Genomic DNA, 18,929 nt, shown 5'->3' on the forward strand with positions numbered 1-18,929 from the left:
GACTATGTGAGAGATGTCGGCAGTATTTGGCTAGGCTATGCTAATGTCTAAATAGGTTAGGCAAATGTTTATTTCAGCTATGGGAAAAAAAGGAAATGGAGACTTTCCCAGCATTGGTGGCTTTAATTTGTTTTTGGTCCAAATCCAATGCAATGTTTTAGTGACAAGTTGGGAGTAGAAGTGACTTGCGAGCTTCAAGACAATTTACCCCTTGATTATGTCACTACTTCCGTAGCTTATAGTTAACAAAATTAGGTAAGAGAGTGTAAAAAATTATATGAACACCCGATGTTTATATAAATACATATTAATCAATTAAGGTTAAGTATAAAAGAAGTCAATATTTTCCTAAAAAAAGTCAATATTCAAATACATAATATGCATTATATTAGGTTGGAGTAAATATTTGAAGCGGGTAAATTTTTAACCCGTGGGACTTGTTATCTTTTTGGGAAAATAGCACCAAATACCCTTAAAATATAAAATATTTACCCACCTCATGCCCCTCACAAGTAATTTCGCTTCTACCCCAGCCGGCCGAAAATATTTATCAGGCATACCCTCTCTCCCAAACCCCTCCCTCTGTGATATCATCGCAGTATATTTATATATCATGATGGTATCATGGAGGACTAAGAAAGAAGCGAAGCATCTCCATGATCTGCTTTTTTATATTTATATACCACACCGTAGTACTATGGTCTGAGGAGTGTCTCATTCAGAGGCGATCTCCATTAATCTGTCTGGTATATGTATATAAAACGATGGTATCATAGAGGATTTTTTCCGAGAAAAGTGTGTCTTTTTGATTAAATAAACATGATCATCCATAATACCATCTCAGTATATTTATATACCATGATGGTATCATGGGTAACTAAGAGGAGGACTGAAACATTATGATATTATCTCAGTATATTTATAGACCATGTGGGTATTATAATTGGGGACATCTCGGGTAAAGACTTTTATTTTTTTCTGAGCATATGAAAGTAATGGAAGTATGAGCGGGTAATTATTTTGATTTAAGGGAGCACACTCGTTCTTTTTCCTATCCTTTTTTCCATGAAATGTCATTATTAACTCGTTTGTTAATGAATGATTATAATTTAGATGAATTCCATTGAATGGTTTGTGATTCCATGTCTCAAATTCGGAATCCCTTAATTAGTGAAAGTTCAGTCTAAAGTTGATTGCCTGAATAGTCACACAACTTGTAGTTATAGTAATTTGCCACATATCAAAGTTACTTATTTTTATTTTGCCTTCCAAAAATCATTTAATTTGGCCTAGTTAATGACATGGGAGTTGTAAATTTCAGGCAAAGATATTTCAGAAATTAAAATTAGTACTTAAATTTATTTAGAATTCAACCTACTTTAAACTCTTCATTCTTACATTTCAAAAAATTGATAGATAACAAAAGTTGACTTCAGGTGAAGCAAAATACACAGCTTCTGTAAACTCTTATTGGCCAACACAACTTGACTTCAAGTAAAGCAACGATAGTACACAAATTAGATTCTGTAAATTCAAACCACATTTTTTTAATAATGAGCTACGTTTAATTTTCTTTAAGCTAAGTGGAAAGAATTTGTAACAAACGTTTGACATGATATACAGAAAATCAAAAAGTTTATTTTTTAGGTCCTAGCATAGACATAAAACAAAATAAAATAAACATACATGTACGCTTGAGGGATTGGGTCGGCTTTAGGGTGGGTTTGATCCTGATTAAACCCAAGTACTGATTTTAATTTTTTAAACAATTTTTCCTAAATACTTACAACTGCCACATCATTAAATAGGTACCTAAAGGCTAAAGTTGTATTTTCAACCAAAATGATCATGGAGGCTAACTAGGCAAAGTTAGATAACTTTTGAAAAAGACAAAATAAAAATTACTTTAATGGCCAATTTTATTATAAGTTTTGAGACTATTCAGATCCATTAACTCATTCGGTACTTTATGAATCTAAAAATTATTTTCACAAAAAGCTTTCCAAATTGATTTAGTTCGTCACGCTAATTGGGGGGGGGGGGGGGGGGGGGGGGGGGTGGTAATATAGCGTGGGTGTAGGGGCTGGTGTGGTATGGGGTGGTGGGGTTGGTGGGGGCATGGGTGGTATTTTCAAAAAAATGTTTTCTACCAAACGATCGAACATGAGAAAATAAGTAAGAGGTTCGCTTATTTTCCCTTTCTACTGACCCGAACATGAGAAAATAGGAAGAAATTCACTTATTTTCCGAGAACACATTTTTCAGGAAAATATTTTCCTTGGAAAACATTTTCCTTCATACCGAACACACCCTATGTTTTGTGTCACCTGTCATCCTTTCCTTGCTTTGTTGAGAACGTAGAGAAGTTCTTTTTTCATTACTCAACTCATATCAACTAGCAAAAGAATAATTGTTAGCACTAGTATCATTGACTAGGTTGATTTCTCATATGATTATTCAACTAATAGTTATTATTTCAAAAAATTACCTTTTTTTCTTAAATTTCAATTTCTTTTAACAAAGAAAGTGACTTTATGAGATAATAACTATAATATAATTGTGACCATCGAGAAATCAACTCATTGACTTCTATCGACCAACCATGTCAACACTTCCCCGCCCCAATTCATTGTCTCCTTATTGCATTGTCCTACAGTATTGAGAGTGTATAATAGTTTATTTATGGTACAATTGTAATCATGGTAATATGGGAATTATAGTTCTATTAGAATAGGTTTACCATGTTAGACTAAGAGAAAGAAGACATTACTTTTATATAAGGAGGTCATTATGATGAAAACAAAGCAGAAAGAATTCTCCTATTATTCTTGTCTCTCTAAATTCTCGTCTCTATCTTGATTTTAACATGGTATCAAAGCCACATTGAAAGCAACACAAAAACCCTAAAACCATGGCAGGTGACGATAAAGAAACCGGTAATACCAGCAACGGAATCGCTGATGAAGAAAACAAAACCCAAAGAAAAACAATCTCTCCCTACGATATTACATCGAATGATAACCCAGGAATTGTGGTGACACAAGTCCAATTGAAGAGTGAAAATTATGAAGAATTGGCTAGATTCATGAGGACATCCCTTAGAGTAAGGAAGAAATTTGGCTTCGTTGAAAGTACGATCAAGAAACTGGATGAAGAGTCACCAGACTTGGAAGATTGGTGGACTATAAACTCACTGTAGGTGTTGTGGATTCGCAACACCATAGAACCGACGCTTCGCTCAACGATTACACATAAAGAGGAAACGAAAAAATTATGGACAAGCATCCGAGAACGGTTTAACGGCCATCGGTTGCAATAAATAAAGGCGGAACTAGCGGAGTGCAAACAAAAAGGAAGGACTACAGTAGATTACTATGGAAAACTCACTAAGTTGTGGGAGGAATTGGCGAATTACGAGAACAGATCCCAACTTGTAGGTGCGGAAAGTGCATGTGCAATCTAGGAACTGTCCTAGAAGCCAAAAAAGAAGAAGAAAAAGTGCATCTTTTCCTCATGGGATTGGATGAGGGAACATATGGAACAATGAGGTCAAACATACTGGTCCAGGAACCGTTGCCATCATTAAACAATGTCTATTTGAAGGTGGTGCAAGAAGAGCGTATGAAAGGAATCACACGAAAAATAGAGGACCGGAGTGAAACCATGGCTTTTGCCGTACAAGGAAGAAACCTTGCACACATTGCAAGAGATCCGAAAACATTATGGATGGATGTTTTTGACTCATTGGTTATCCGGAATGGTGTCCAGGAAATAAAAAAGGAGACGAGAAAATCGGAGAAAGAAGACAAAGATAGCAACAACAACAAAGTGGTGGACCAGGATCCGATCGTGGAAGAGGCAATTATCGGGCTAACACCGTGTTGTCAAAGAAGGAACTCAGGAGAAGATAGGAATGTTGAACACATGTGGCACAAGACTTCACAATTTGAGCGATGAGATCCGGAAGACTGTGATTCACATGTTGAATTCCTAGAGAATAAACCCGAATTAGAGGATAGATAGTAAGACCGAAAACTCATCTTGGATCATGGACTCTGGAGCTACCAACCATGTGATAGGTAATCCGGAGGAACTGAGCAGTAAGTGAGAAATTCCTAAGTGTCCAGTTGGTCTTCCAGACGGAAGTAGCTCTGTGGCTACAAAAGAAAGAACAGCGAGGTTAAATGACAGGATATGGTTGAAGAATGTCTTTATATTCCCGATTTGACATGCAATTTAATTTCTGGATCACAACTAGTTGATTATTTAGATTGTGATGTGACATTTAATAGAATTATGTGTTCTATGCTAGACTCCACCACAAGGAAGCTGATTGGAAAGGGTGAGCGTCGAGGTGGGCTTTACTATTTTCAGAATGTGCCGCTATTACAAGCTATGAAGGTAGAGGCAGTTGATTGGTTCGATCTTTGGAATAAACGGTTGGGTCATCCTTCAGCACAAGTAACAAAGTCTATTATGGCATTAGGCTTAAAGGAGAGTGGTAATAGATTGGATAGAGAATGTGATGTATGCCAACGGGCAAGGCAAACGAGAAGTGTTTTTCTTTTAAGTGATAATATTGCTTCGGATACTTTTGAGATGATTCATTGCGATTTATAGGGGACATATAGAACCCCTTCCTCTTGTGGTGCTTCATATTTTTTTTTTTTACTATTATGGATGACTGTTCACGAGCCGTGTGGATTTTTGTCTTAGTTAATAAGAAAGAAGTGTCCCAAACCTTGAGGAATTTCTTAGCTTTTGTGGAGAGGCAGTTCGAAAAAAGGTGAAGATAGTTAGAAATGACAACGGAACTGAGTTCACGTGTATGAAGATTTACTTCTTCGAACATGAAATTCTGTTTCAAACATCTTGCATAGGGAAACCGCAACAGAATGGAAGAGTCGAAAGAAAACACCGCCACATTCTTAATGTGGTACAAGCATTGAGATTTTTGGGTCATCTTCAAATCAAATTCTGGGGAGAATGTGTTTTGACTGCGGGGTATTTGATCAATAGAACGCCGTCTTCGGTTTTGAATGGAAAAATCCCTTATGAAATTTTGTACGGGAATGTACCCCGGTATGATAACTTAAGGGTGATAGGGTCACTCTGCTACGCAGACACAAAGGGAAGAACGAGGGACAAATCTGAGAATCGGAGTCATAGGTGTTTCTTCTTGGGATACCCCTACGGACAAAAGGGTTGGATATTGTATGACTTAGACAATGATGAATAATTAGTCTCAAGAAGACAATGATGAATAATTAGTCTCAAGAGACGTGGACTTCTATGAGACTAAGTTCCCCTTTGCCGAACGATCAAGTAACTTGGTCGATAGCATAGAAGTGATCTCGGTGAAATTGAGGAAGAAAGAAACCAACATGATTTTGAAGAAGACCAGATTGATTATGTAAGTAGGAACGGAACTCCAATGGAAGACGTACGGACACCGAATACCGAACCTACGGATCAGCTAGACAACTGTCGGTCCAAATCGATTCACGCTTCTAACGTTTACTCGGACTCAACTGTTCCTCCTGTGGCATTTCGCTGGCCCGTATATGTGGATGACTTGATTATACCGGAAACGACCATAGTGCCATTGAATGATTCAAAGACTATCTCCGCACTTGTTTTCACATGAAAGATTTGGGCCTTCTTAAGTATTTTTTCGGAGTTGAAGTTGCATGCGAACCGAGTTATTTCTCTGTCAACAAAAATATGCCTTGGATATAATTCTGAGTCCAGTTTACTGGGAGCTAAACTAATCAATACTCCTATGGAGAGTATGTAGCCACGTAAACGAAAAGAAGGCAAGCTATCTGATGAATTTGCTGAAAATGCCAATGCCGCATCACCACCTTTCTGAACGCTTGCTAGCCGGGCGAATCGAAGTTATCTTTCGGTCAACTGTCCACCCAGTCAAGTGCAAAAAACACAGTAGAATCACGCAACGCTGTAAGGCCAATAAGATCAGGAAGAAGGAGATTGGATTCTTCCTTTTATCTTGATTCCAATTCAATACTAAACAAGTCCGAACTAATTGAATACTTGTGTCAGAAATTCCTCGAATCGGTTTGCCATTTCCATAAAGGATATAATTGACAATTCGAAGTGCAAAATCACGGTTTGGTGTTGGCCAAAAGAGCCCCTTTGAGAGATCCGAAACCATACCAATATCTGTTCAGTAGACATATACCTCAGTTTTACGAGACCTAAGTTGTCATATTGCGTGCATGTTCTGTCCCAATTCATGCAACAGCCAAAGGAAGCACACTGGAATGCGGCTCTCTGTGTGGTGCACTACTTGAAGAACCCTAGACAAGGTATTGTGATGAGAAAAGATTGTGATCTCCAGTTGTACGGATGGTGTGATTCGGACTGGGCTGGATGTCTATTTGACTCGAAAATCACTTACCGGCTGGTTTATCTCCCTCAGGAATTCACCTATATCATGGAAAATCAAGAAGCAACACATTGTCACTCGCTCGTCAGCGGAGGCGAAATACAGGTCAATGGCAATGACAGTATGTGAATTGAAATGGCTGAAGGGAATCTTGAATAGTTTGGATGTTGACCATAAATCTCTGGTGAAAATGTATTGTGATAGTCAAGAGGCATTATATATTGCACGCAATCCAGTGTTTCATGAACGAACTAAACACATTGAAATTGACTGTCACTACTTTCGAAACGCGCTCCAATGCGATATAATACTTGCTAGTCACGTTTCCACCAGTGAGCAATTGGCCGATGTGTTTACAAAGGCTTTGGGCAAATCACACCATCAATATTTTTTGGCAAGTTGGGCATTCGAAACCCTCATGCTCCAACTTGAGAGGGGGGGGGGGGGGGGGGGGTGGTTTGAGAGTATATAATAGTTTATTTATGGTACAATTGTAATTATGATAATATAGGAATTATAGTATTAGAATAGGGTTACCCTGTTAGACTAGGAGAAGGAAGACCTTACTTCTATATAAGGAGGTCATTATGATGAATACAAAGTGGAAAGAATTCTCTCATTAATCTTGTCTCTCTAAATTCTCTTCCCTGTCTTGATTTTATTGTACAGTCATTATGAATCATTTTATATTTAGAGATGCATTTTTCTTAGGCTTAATGCAATGCGGCCCCCTAAACTTGCCTCATTTTTTCATTTTGACACCTCAACTAAGTGTTGTTTCAATTGAACCCCTGAACTCGTCCTCAAATGTGTCTATCAAATCCCCTAAATCTGATTTTTATTAGAAGCATAATTAAATTGGGGAAATGAAGGTGGAGTAATATTTTAGACATGTGATAAGCTATTCTTTAGGTCACGGATGTGTTGGTTTCTGCTGGTTTTTCTCTTCCAAAGGCCAGCTTAATTAAGAGCTACTGTTTTTTCCCTCTAAATTGGTGCTAATCTTAGCTAAAAGATGGCATAATTAAATCAAAATATATATTAACATGTTGCTACATTGAAGATGGAATACTATGTAAGTCGGATGTGTTTAATAGACATACTTGAGGACGAGTTCAGGGATTCATAGGAATATGACTTAGTTGAGGTGTCGAAATAAAAAAAAAAAAATAAAAAAAAAAAACAAGTTTAGGGGGCCGCATATGCATTAGGCCTTTTTCTTCGGACGTTATATTCTTTGAATATAAATTGTATTTTCTGACTGAAAGGAAAATACAATAGCTAAAGATAGAATGACTTCATATACACCACAAGACACGGTAAAAAGATGTTGATAAAGCACACAGCTCCACAACTTATTATAAGTTATTATCAGTTTCAAAAATTTATATTCAAACACGTAAATATTTATTTATAAAATAATTTTAACACTTAAAAAGTATTATTCAACATCTAAGGCTTATCAACCAACTAATATTTGGGGCTTGTTCACTCTACAGATTATGGTGTTTGTGAATTCATGGTCTTTCTGCCAAATTAGGTGTATTATGTACATTATTTTTTATGATTAATCTAATATTATCTGCTGGCCCTTATGGTCCAAAAGAGCTAAATAGTGCATTTGGTTTAATACTGAGTTATTTATCTAGAGGTACATAGTTCATTCACACCTAAATATACCTTATTTTTTCTTCCTTTCTTAATTTAACGGTTCACTCATGTTTTAAAAATCTTAGATCCGTCTCTACTAGTATAATTAGCTAACCCAAATGGGCTCTAAGTTCAAACTATTGCTAGCTAGAAAACAGATCCCTTAAAATTTAATTTGTATGTCATTCATCCCTTAAAATTTAATTTGTATGTCATTCTTTTTCCTTTTATTTTGTCGAAAAAGACTGACACTATTATATTAAGATGTCATGGTTTTTATGTTTAACTTTGTAAAGACTTGGTTTTGAAACTTTGTATCTTGTCAAATATTTAAGTAATAGATGTATAAAGCTACTTTATTTCTGTTATGGATCGTCCTCTATCCCAATCTCACTTCGTCTACTGTTGAAGATCGTGTAGTGTGTGGCTAAGAGAAGGGGACAACGACTTCGAAGTAATAAATTTACAATATCTCTTACAGAAATAATATATTTGGATCGAGCATGTCATATATCTTGTACATTGGTGGCTATTGTATGGTTTTGGATATATAATAATGATGTTCAAAATTACTTCTGTATAGTTTTTATTATGTTAATCTACACACATGCATTGGTGAATGGTGACAATAAAATAGAATAGTAACTCATATATGGAAAATATATCAAAGGCAAACCGTAAGGTGGCAACTTTTTTGTGTGACTATATTAATGAATCAAAGGGTTTGATGAGAAAGTCTGATACTCATATCTTATTATTAATGCATTAAACGCTTTCAATGATTTTAAGAAGCTTTGAATGAGAACATATGTTTATGTACAATTGTGGGTCAACAGTGAGGATAGACTGTAAATTAAAATGATTTAGGCAACTAATTAACGACTCTTCGAACGTTTGTTATACCACGTTGAATCAAGTTTTAATTTAGTATAATAGTAATAAATAAACTAATAAATCATACTTCAATCACACAGCATTCGTCATGGCAGAAATATCTTCAGCAATCATGTAGTAGAATAATAATTTGATTAATTGAGCTGCTGATTCCCAATATTAACCATAAAAAAATAATTTTACAATTTAAATGCAATTTCGACCTGTCTTTTCCTTCATTGTTGAAAACATGAAGTCATATGAGGTAGATCCAGTACAATTCCACATCCACCACGCAACTTTACGTAATAATTTAAGTTACTGGCCTCAAAATTATTGCGTCTTTTCCTTAGATATTTTAATGTACAGTAACTTTGAAGTACTATAATTAGAGGATATACTAATGAGTAATGGCTGTCTTTTCTTCTCTTCGTTATGGCTATGGATCCTAATTGGTGATCCATCTCCAAGTTTAAATACTACCATTGTTATTTGATGAAGCAAACACTTCTTTATTTGACGAAGATTATTCATATATTTATAAACACTATAAGTTTCAATGTTTATAATTCATTCCTTTGAAGAGTTGCATAGGGTTGCATTTCATGTAAAGTATGTGAAGGATAAAATAATTAAAATTGGCCTTTGCTCGGTGCAACTCAAACTATCGGATACAAGTCAGGATTTGCTTAAAAAATGGATACAATATTTTTCATGTATCATTTTCCTAAGCCATTTTATTAAATGTAGCTACTTTAGACAGTAGTTGCGTTATAGATATCTCTTTATCAGACGCAGCTCTCTTGTAATGACGTTATCTATTACTAATTGACATGCCTTCTATCATATATATGTTATGTCCATGGAACGGTGCGTTAATTCATTTGACTATTACAAAAATTGAGTGAGGAAAAAACATGTGCAATAGTTGAAAATAGTTATACATGGTACAAGGCAAGAAAACTATCTATCTCCAACTCTGGTGAAAGCAAATCTTTTCCTGGGTATCTTATGTAGCTAGCTAGTTCTTAAAATAAATGGTGAATAGTTACAACTGTATCTTGAGTTGACTGGTTCAGAATATAATTTAGATATGTAGTTATCAATTAATAAAGATTTCAAAAGAAACTATCGAGAATCGAGATCAGTTAATAACCATCCTGATTATTGACGTTTATCAAGAGCTATTAATATTAATGAAAAACCTTCCTCTAATTTGATATATTGTTTGCATTACGTCTTTTCAAAATAGCAACTACCTTTTCAAAAATGACATTGATTCTATCCAAGAAGATTCAATATTAATAGTGATTGTTTAATATTCCCCTTTCACTGGATTCTGCAGTTTATCCATTAATTGTTTAATATTCCCCTTTCACTGGATTCTGCAGTTTATCCATTAACTCTTCAATTATTGAATTGAAAATCATATATTAGTTACGTTGGATGTAGTTATAAGTTAATGATGGTAAATATTTACCCGGTATTTAATTATACCAAGTCAATAAATACATAATATGTTGCATACACACTTCTATCACTTAATCATTGTTTATTAATTCATATTTTTACTTCATTAAATCATCTAATTGTAGTAAATTGAATCTGTTTACAACGGCTATGGTACAAAATTAGTCACTGATTATTTCACAAACATTATCATTGTTTCTTCTCCAACTCTCCAAGAAAACAAGCATACGACTCATGGGACTTCTACCTCCACGTGACGTTGCTCCACTAGGCATTCGTCCAATTGCGAAATTTATTCGTGAGAATTTCGTCTCTTCGGTCTTGTCTTCTAACTAAGTAGCTGCACACCAATGTCTGCGTCGTGTCTCAATCCCAGTGTGATTAATCATCGTTTGGGACCCACTACTACAAAGTATTAGAAGTCGTCATCTTTGGCTGCTAATTATTTTGCATGTTGTTAAATACTTTAGGAATTAGCTAAACGGGTATTGGCTAGTGAAGGTAGATCTTAATTTAGAATGCGTCCAAGCAATGTGCTAAGGCTTTGCCAGCTTTTGCTGAATAGTATTATTTGGAGTTCTTTGACTCAATACTATGAACGTAACGTTCAATTATTTGGCCACCAGTAGCAGTGCTAGAGTTCAAAAAGCCCTTTCTTTTATCACAAAAATCAGTTTTCTTATAATATTTTGGGTAGAAGAAGACAAGTGAATCGTATAACATTGCACTTTTGCAGTTAGAGTAGAGTCCAAAACTCCAAATGCAGCCACCAGATCCTCCAACTTATAGTCTTTTACAAATTATTGCCTAAGCCTTGTTCAAAGTGAGACCAGAAATCAAGGTTCAATTGATTTTGAATTTCTTTAAAACTTTTGTTAGCCTAAAATTCGTTTGTTAGGTCAATCAATTACATTGTTAATATTTACAAGCAACGTAATTAATGAAATTGCAATGATATGTGACTAAGTGGTCTCATCATTAATTAGTACTATAGTTCATATAACTACGAGTAAAGGGGGACGTATATAGAGGCTCTATCAATGTAGACTAGACTACAACTTCACCTTCAACATTGAGCCACTTGCATTTTAACTTCTTGCCTTTCTTCATTTTCATTTGTTTTTTCTAGGATTTAAGTTCTAAACACTTATAACAAAGAGAGTTTTTACAATATTAATACAATTTGATTAATTATAGCAAATTATTTTTTCACTTTAATTTTTAGGTTACTATATGACAATAATTTATCTGTCGTTATAGGTCAATTTAATGTAATAGTATAATTAAGAAAATTATATACTATCATTGAACTAACTAATTTTTCTTCTTGAAGTTTGGTGGGGTGGGTTATAGATATAGAGGATTTTTAAAAAGTGCACGTGGACCATTATAAAGAAAACAATGAAGTTGTCCACTTAAATCTTGTGGACCTTTTCATTTAGGTCATCCAAATTAATGAGTTGCTTGCTGTGTGACTGTCTCATTTTTGGCTTTGGTCTTCTTGACTTGTTTTAGTCTGGCCTCCTTTGCTGGCACTTGTCAAGTGGAGCATTTTTTTGGCATTTAACAAATGATGTTCTTCATGTGGCTTCTTCCCGAAATCCCACATTAACTAAGGTAAACAATGTAGAAAAGGCACCTATTTCTATATCATTTCTGGAAGAGCGAAGAAAAGGAATGCTTTGTTAATAAGAACAAAAAAAGGGATGAATTTACTGTCCAAATTAAGGCGTACGTGAACCCATGATCTCTATGAAAACTTAAGCATTTTAGATCTATAGGCAATGTAATACAAAATCTTGCAACTTACTCTCGATTGCCTTCAATGCTTCCACCATAAGGTTGGTTGGTGTCAAAAATGAAAAGGAAGCATGATTGTTGTAGCATGATTAAGAACAATACGATGATTCTTATAGCAATATTAAGAAAAATAGTTTCCATTATTTGGTGATACAATTTTTTCCCTTCATTAATTACATGACTTTGACCTTCATTAATTACATGACTTTGACAGAGTCACAGAAATGATGTTATAATTTTTTTATTTTTTTTTATAATCTCACTAGTTCGAACTTCGGATACTAGATCAATAAATAAAATCCTCATGAAAGTACCATAATCTATAAATAGTGTAGTAACTCGATTGCCCATTTTGCATATTTGATTCCCCATTTTGCATATTTGCGTCCCAGATTGAGTTTTGAGCATGTTTATATGCTGGTATTGTATACGGGTGAAACCGAGGACACGGGTACACTCGGTTTCCCGTTGTTATGATTATGCTCGGGTGGAGCTCGACCACCTCACCGGGATCAAAAAGCTCGAGGCCGAACCAGTGTGAGGCCATAACGGAAGGATGATCGACTGCCATTAACAGAAGGCCGAAATGTCCGCCCTCACCCGAAAATTTCGGCGTCAATCCCAGCGACGCAAATTGCCACTAGATTACTTGCTTTATTTAGAGTTGTACTAGGTTTGAAATTCCTCTACTATATAAAGGGGAGGCCTCCATTCATGAAGGGGTTGGCAACACATAAGGGAGAAAGGATTCATATCAATAATCATAAAAGAATATAGCATCTGTTTCCATCTGTTTTTGAGCTTTACTTCGTTTGCATTTCTTGATAGCTCGTAACATAAGGATACCGACCTCGGTCTTCTATCCCGAGGTCACGCGAGTCCGGCACTTAATTAGATTTGACTCTTTGTCCATTCCTTCATATATCACACTGTTCAAATCTTTAATTGAATTTAGCTGCATATCTTTGGCACCTCATATAAATTTAACTGTCTATATTTTTAAGGTTAAACAGTTTGGCGCCCACCGTGGGCTTAGATATTAGTGGCGGTTCAATATAACACCGTGGTCAAACTCGATATTTTACACTTCTCTTTAGGGTTTGATTTCGGTATACGAAATGTCGGATTCACATTCCGTCAACTTCCAGAGTGGAACCGAGCCATCACGAGCATGACGACGGGGATGCACAGAACCACAACGCGCCCCCCGCTAATCCCGACCAAGTCGGTTCGTCGGTGGGAAACATTCCGGTCGGTGAGGATAACGGTCCATGCTTTGCAGCGACTCCGGAATCCGGTTAGACATGGCCATGGCTCGGTTGCAAGCCCGAAGAGATCATAGTGCAATGTGCAAAATCGGAATCGAGGCACTCGATGTTGCTCCATCGGAACCGACCCAGGATACGGAGGAAAGGCAGGTCTCACGGGGGGTAACGATGGACTCCTCGGGCAAAATATCGAATTGAAAAGAATGCTCGAGGAATTGACCAAACGAGTTGAATCCGGTGAAAAGAAGATAGAGGCGAACGATAAGAAGGTGGAGAACTATAATTCGAGGGTCGATCAAATACCGGGGTTCCGCCGTGTTGAAGGGGACGGATTCGAAAAAGTTCGTTCAAATGCCATTCCCGCCAAGCGCGGCGCCGATGAAAATCCTCAAAAGGTTTCACATGCCCGATATCTCGAAGTACAACGGGACAACAGACCCGAATGAGCATGTAACTGCATATACATGCGCTATCAAGGGCAACGATCTCGCCGATGATGAACGGGAATCGGTGCTGCTTAAGAAATTTGGAGAAACCCTGTCGAAGGGAGCTATGATTTGGTATCATAACTTTCCTGAGCACTCGTGTCACGACCCAACCCCGTAGGCCGTGACTAGTGCCCGAGCTGGACACCCATACGCACTCATTAACCGAGATCAGCATACAAACAATTTATACAGACATAAAGATCATGCGTGGTTCCAAACTGTCGCATACAAACATATAAACTGCACAGAAGCCGGTAAGGCCGTCGTACTATACATAACATATCGAAGCGTACATACCCGCAGCCGACAGGACTGCCACGGCGGATGGGCCGCCCAAACACAACTCAAACGAACACAACCGGACGGTAACTAACCACAACCCACATATATGTCTACAGACCTCTAAGAGTCATAACAGAACCATATGACGGGACAGGGCCCCGCCGTACCCATGAACAAACATATATATACAAATGACGGAAATGTCTGTACCAAAATGTAGGCCCCGAACGAGGGAGCACTCCAAAGCGAAGCGAGTAGGTATCCTAAGGCGGCGGATCTCCAATCGGGCGTACGCTGCGGCACGAAACGCGACCCCGAAGAAAGGGGTCGGTACGGAATATGTGCGAGTATGCAAAGCGAAGATACGATGCTAGGAGCGAGTCATAACCGAAACAAAAGAACAGAAAGTAGGCATAATAACCAAAATACTAAAGCGCTTGCATCTGAAACACAAATCGTACATCAGAGGTACAGAAGACAAATATAACAATCAGAATGCCAAGATGCTTACTCCTGAAATACAAATCATGCATATCAATGTCGTGCGTCATATCCGGTACAGAAGGCAAATACAATGATCATCATATACATACCGTAACACATCATAACATCATAACCGATCATATGAGATGCCATTAACCGATGTGGGATTGGCCTAAACCAATGTGGGATTGGCCTAAACCGGTGGAATTTGCCTCACTACGGGTTTGCCCCGCCACGATTACGATTCCAACGATCATATTCCGAATCCATACATATAACATATAACGTAGCATATATACACGGTGCCGTACCGAAAGGGGCTCGGCATACGGACACATCATAACACCGAATAAAGCATAGTGCGCACGATAACATAACCGGCCGGGACTTGGCGAAAAATGTAACCAAATACGAGTTAAAACATTTTCAAAGACTCAATAGGTTAATCAAACGAACCATCATTTATAAGCCAAAATGGTAGTCAAATCAGATTTTCTTCCGAATATCACTCGGGAACATATCAAACCGAACTTCAGAAACCATAGTTACGTATCGGAATCATAAGCATACGAATCATCATTTCAGACTCAACAAATAAATATATAATCATACTCGGGGGGTCGGAAAGGTAGTCATATTATTCTTTCAAAGAGTCGTTAGCACTATACAAAAGGAAAGTCGCGGGACCCACGGACGAGCGTCAGCCCCACCCGGGCCCGCCTATGAAAATTAAAGTCATCATACGTTAGAGAATCATTTACGAGCATATCAAAGCCATCTGGTTACTGTCCGTAAAAGTTACGGACGTTCGTAGTTACAAAACTCTTTTGAAAACAAAACTTTTTATGCAACATTTGAAAACCAATCATACAAAGACATATAAACCATAGCTTGACTATATAAAGATGCCAACATCAAGAAGCAAATAAGCATCATAAACATGCTCGGACTTTAAGAATAGAGTTACCCCCAAGGCTCATAACGTGTCATAGCTTAACCACATCTAAGATATGCCTAAAAGAATGAAAGGTAAGCTTTACATACCTCGATCGCTCTCGAAAGCTAATCCAAATCAAACCTATGTCTCGGACTCCCCAAGATCTACATAACACCAATAAATACCAACATTAACTATAGGCATTTAGGAGTTCATTTCCAAACGAACAATAAATTCTACAGAATTTTGGGCAGCATTCCCACAGCAAATTCACAACCCCGAGAATTCAACTCGGCCAAATTCATCAACAACAATACCAACAACTATTCCAACAATATCCACAATCAATTCGAAACGCATTCTAACATTAAATACTCTTTCCACATAATTCAACAACATTCATTATATTCAATTCAACGGCTTATATTTAAGCCAACATCAACGCTTATACATTCAAATACTAGTCCGAACCCATACCAACAACATTCAAGAACATTTTAAACAATTCATACAATATTTCCAACAATCCAACAAATGCTCCAATTCACCCGAAACTCTGTCCCAAACCCGAGAACAACATCCATAACACATTCCTTACTTCCGAATCATGATTTGCACCAACAATCCACATTAAACGATGTCATTCTCATAATTATAGCAATTACATTAAATGCACATAATCCTCCAAATCAGCCCATAACAATTACAACATCAACTTGAGTCATTACAATCTCATTATCAACATAGAATTCACAACGACAACAACCAAAACACTAAAGAGAATTAATCCATTCTTTGTCATACAACATGGCCTATATTCGGCCATCACCACACACCTACATATTGATGATTCTCATCCATCTCTTCACACTACAATCAATCAAAACATGCTAGCTAGAATTTAATTCATCACTTCTACACAACACAACACACACACACGCCAACACACCACGCACACGGCTCACTTCCACGTTAATATTTCCATGAATTTCATCCATATCTACATACGACAACACACATAAACCACCACAACATATAAAAACAAGACTAAATCTTACCTTTTCCCTTCAACTTCACAACTTGGCTAGGGTTAGCAAGGATGAAAACGGATGGTTGATGACCCAAACAACAACTCCACGTTAACAAGGACCCTTCAATTAGTGGGTTTGCTAGGAAGAAATAATTTTGTGATGGCTAAATCTTGGTCTTGAATTTTGCCCCCTTGGCCGAATGGTTGTTGTTGTTCTTCTTCAAGTTCTTGATTTTTCTAAGTATGCGGAAATGAAGAAAGATGACTTATTAGTCATCTTTTATGCTCCTAGATGAATCATCCAAGTGTCCATGGCCCACACATAGGTTGGACCAATTAAATTTGGTCACAAAATGTGTGGGGCCCTCTCCCAAACCACACGGCCAACATGGCCTTTTTCCAATAATTTTCAACTTCTCAATATTCCACTTTTAGTCTCAAATTTTCCCAAATGTTCCATGCCAACCAATTCATGAACAAATTATGTCTCAAAACAAAATCGAAGGTCAAAAGTCCCGACTTCGTATCCCGAAATGGTCTTGTCCCTAACTTATCATAGTTAACCCGGATTGTCCCAATGTACGAAATACGAGATATAACATCCTCCCCCCCTTTAGACCATTCGTCCTCGAATGTTAAATTAGCCTTACAGGATCTTATAAGTACTCGGGGGAGTTTCTTTTACACTTATCACACAGTTCATACATTAATCGAGATAACCATTAAGGAGTCTAAATTACACAGCCCGCGTACGGTGGCGCCTCACGATCCATGCACGGGTCAACGCATATAGGCGGTTCGATGGACCGCCGTAGCGGAGAAGCTCCTCCACGGCCCTGCACCACGGCCGCTCGGTGTCGGCATGCCCCGCCCATCGGGGCGCGTAGCTACGGAAGGGAAGACGAACCACGGTGACTCAGTAAGTTGGGCCTCACCACCTGAACCGCCCCTGTACGGACACTCTCTCTTAAAATGACCCTGGCCGCCACAAGTAAAACAAGCGCCCGTGGCACGATAACACTCCCCAGGGTGATGCCTCCCACAGTAGGAACACGAGAGGTCCGGGTGGCCTCAACCGGCCGGGAGCCTCTCGTCCACCCGTGAGCCCGAAGCCCCGGGAGCTCGACACGCCCCCGAATACCCCGCACCCTCTCGGTCTCCGGCCCGGTGAACCGTGGGGGTTTACTCCGTCTTGGTGTGGAGGGTATCTACTATCGCTGCCGAGTCCGCCCGCCGAGACTCTCCAGAATACCCGCCGGATCTAGCCTGCTTCGGGCCGCCCCCATCATAATCTCTATCGGCCGACGCCCGCGTGTCCGTCCTCCATACACACGGGCGTGTGCTTGTACACGGCAATATCCATACCGGCCGGGCCTCCATCACCAAACAAATTTCGTCAACCATGTATTGATCTGGCCCCATCACACACGGCGTGCATCCAGGTCACATGCTCCCACATAAGCTGACGCGTATGATCCGGCCGAGTCAAACTCCAACCGTACTCCGACGCTCACCGCCCCGCCGTTCAACAAGCAGTTAACGTCTGCTCCGGCTCGCCGTGGCTGCGTAAAATGGCAAGAAAGGCCTCCGCAAACTCGCTCCACACGGGCCGGGAGGGCACCTCTCCCCCGGACAGCCTCCCAGACTCGTACCACCTTACCGCCACATCATGCCAATCGGTGTGACGCTAACTCAACGGACTCGGTGTCGCAGGCCTTAATAAGTCGCAACGTGCGCCGCATCTCCCGAACAAACTCCACAGAGGGTCCTCCGCGACTTTCGACCGAAAAACTCGGGGGACAGCGAGTCGCAGAAATCACGGCCCCTCCGACCGTCATATCTATCCGCACGATCACCTCCCCCGATCCCCGTCCCAGGAACTCCGGCCCGCCATCAACCCGGTCAATAACCGAACCGCATCTCGCATCGCCCGATCCTCCGCCCCCGGGCCGGGGAGGAGGCTCGGGTACTCGAACCCCGGAGCCGGCGGTGGAGCCGCCCTCGACCGCCCGCCGGGCCGTCGCTCCAAGCCCTCTAATGCATCGGTGTAGCCGGCGGTCTGCTGGGGCACAATCTCGGTATAGGCTCGGACGGGCCCCGTAACTCTCCGGCCCCGGGCCGGTCCCCCCCCCCCCGCTCGTAGACTTGCCCTTCTTCGGGCGGTAGTTGCCTTCCCCAGGCATCTTTCACCGAAAACATACCAATTCGTTAGTGGAGAGGCTCATCCGATAACACGGCT

The sequence above is a fragment of the Lycium ferocissimum genome, chromosome 10 (genome assembly GCF_029784015.1).
Source record: "Lycium ferocissimum isolate CSIRO_LF1 chromosome 10, AGI_CSIRO_Lferr_CH_V1, whole genome shotgun sequence".
NCBI classification, from domain to species: domain Eukaryota; kingdom Viridiplantae; phylum Streptophyta; class Magnoliopsida; order Solanales; family Solanaceae; genus Lycium; species Lycium ferocissimum.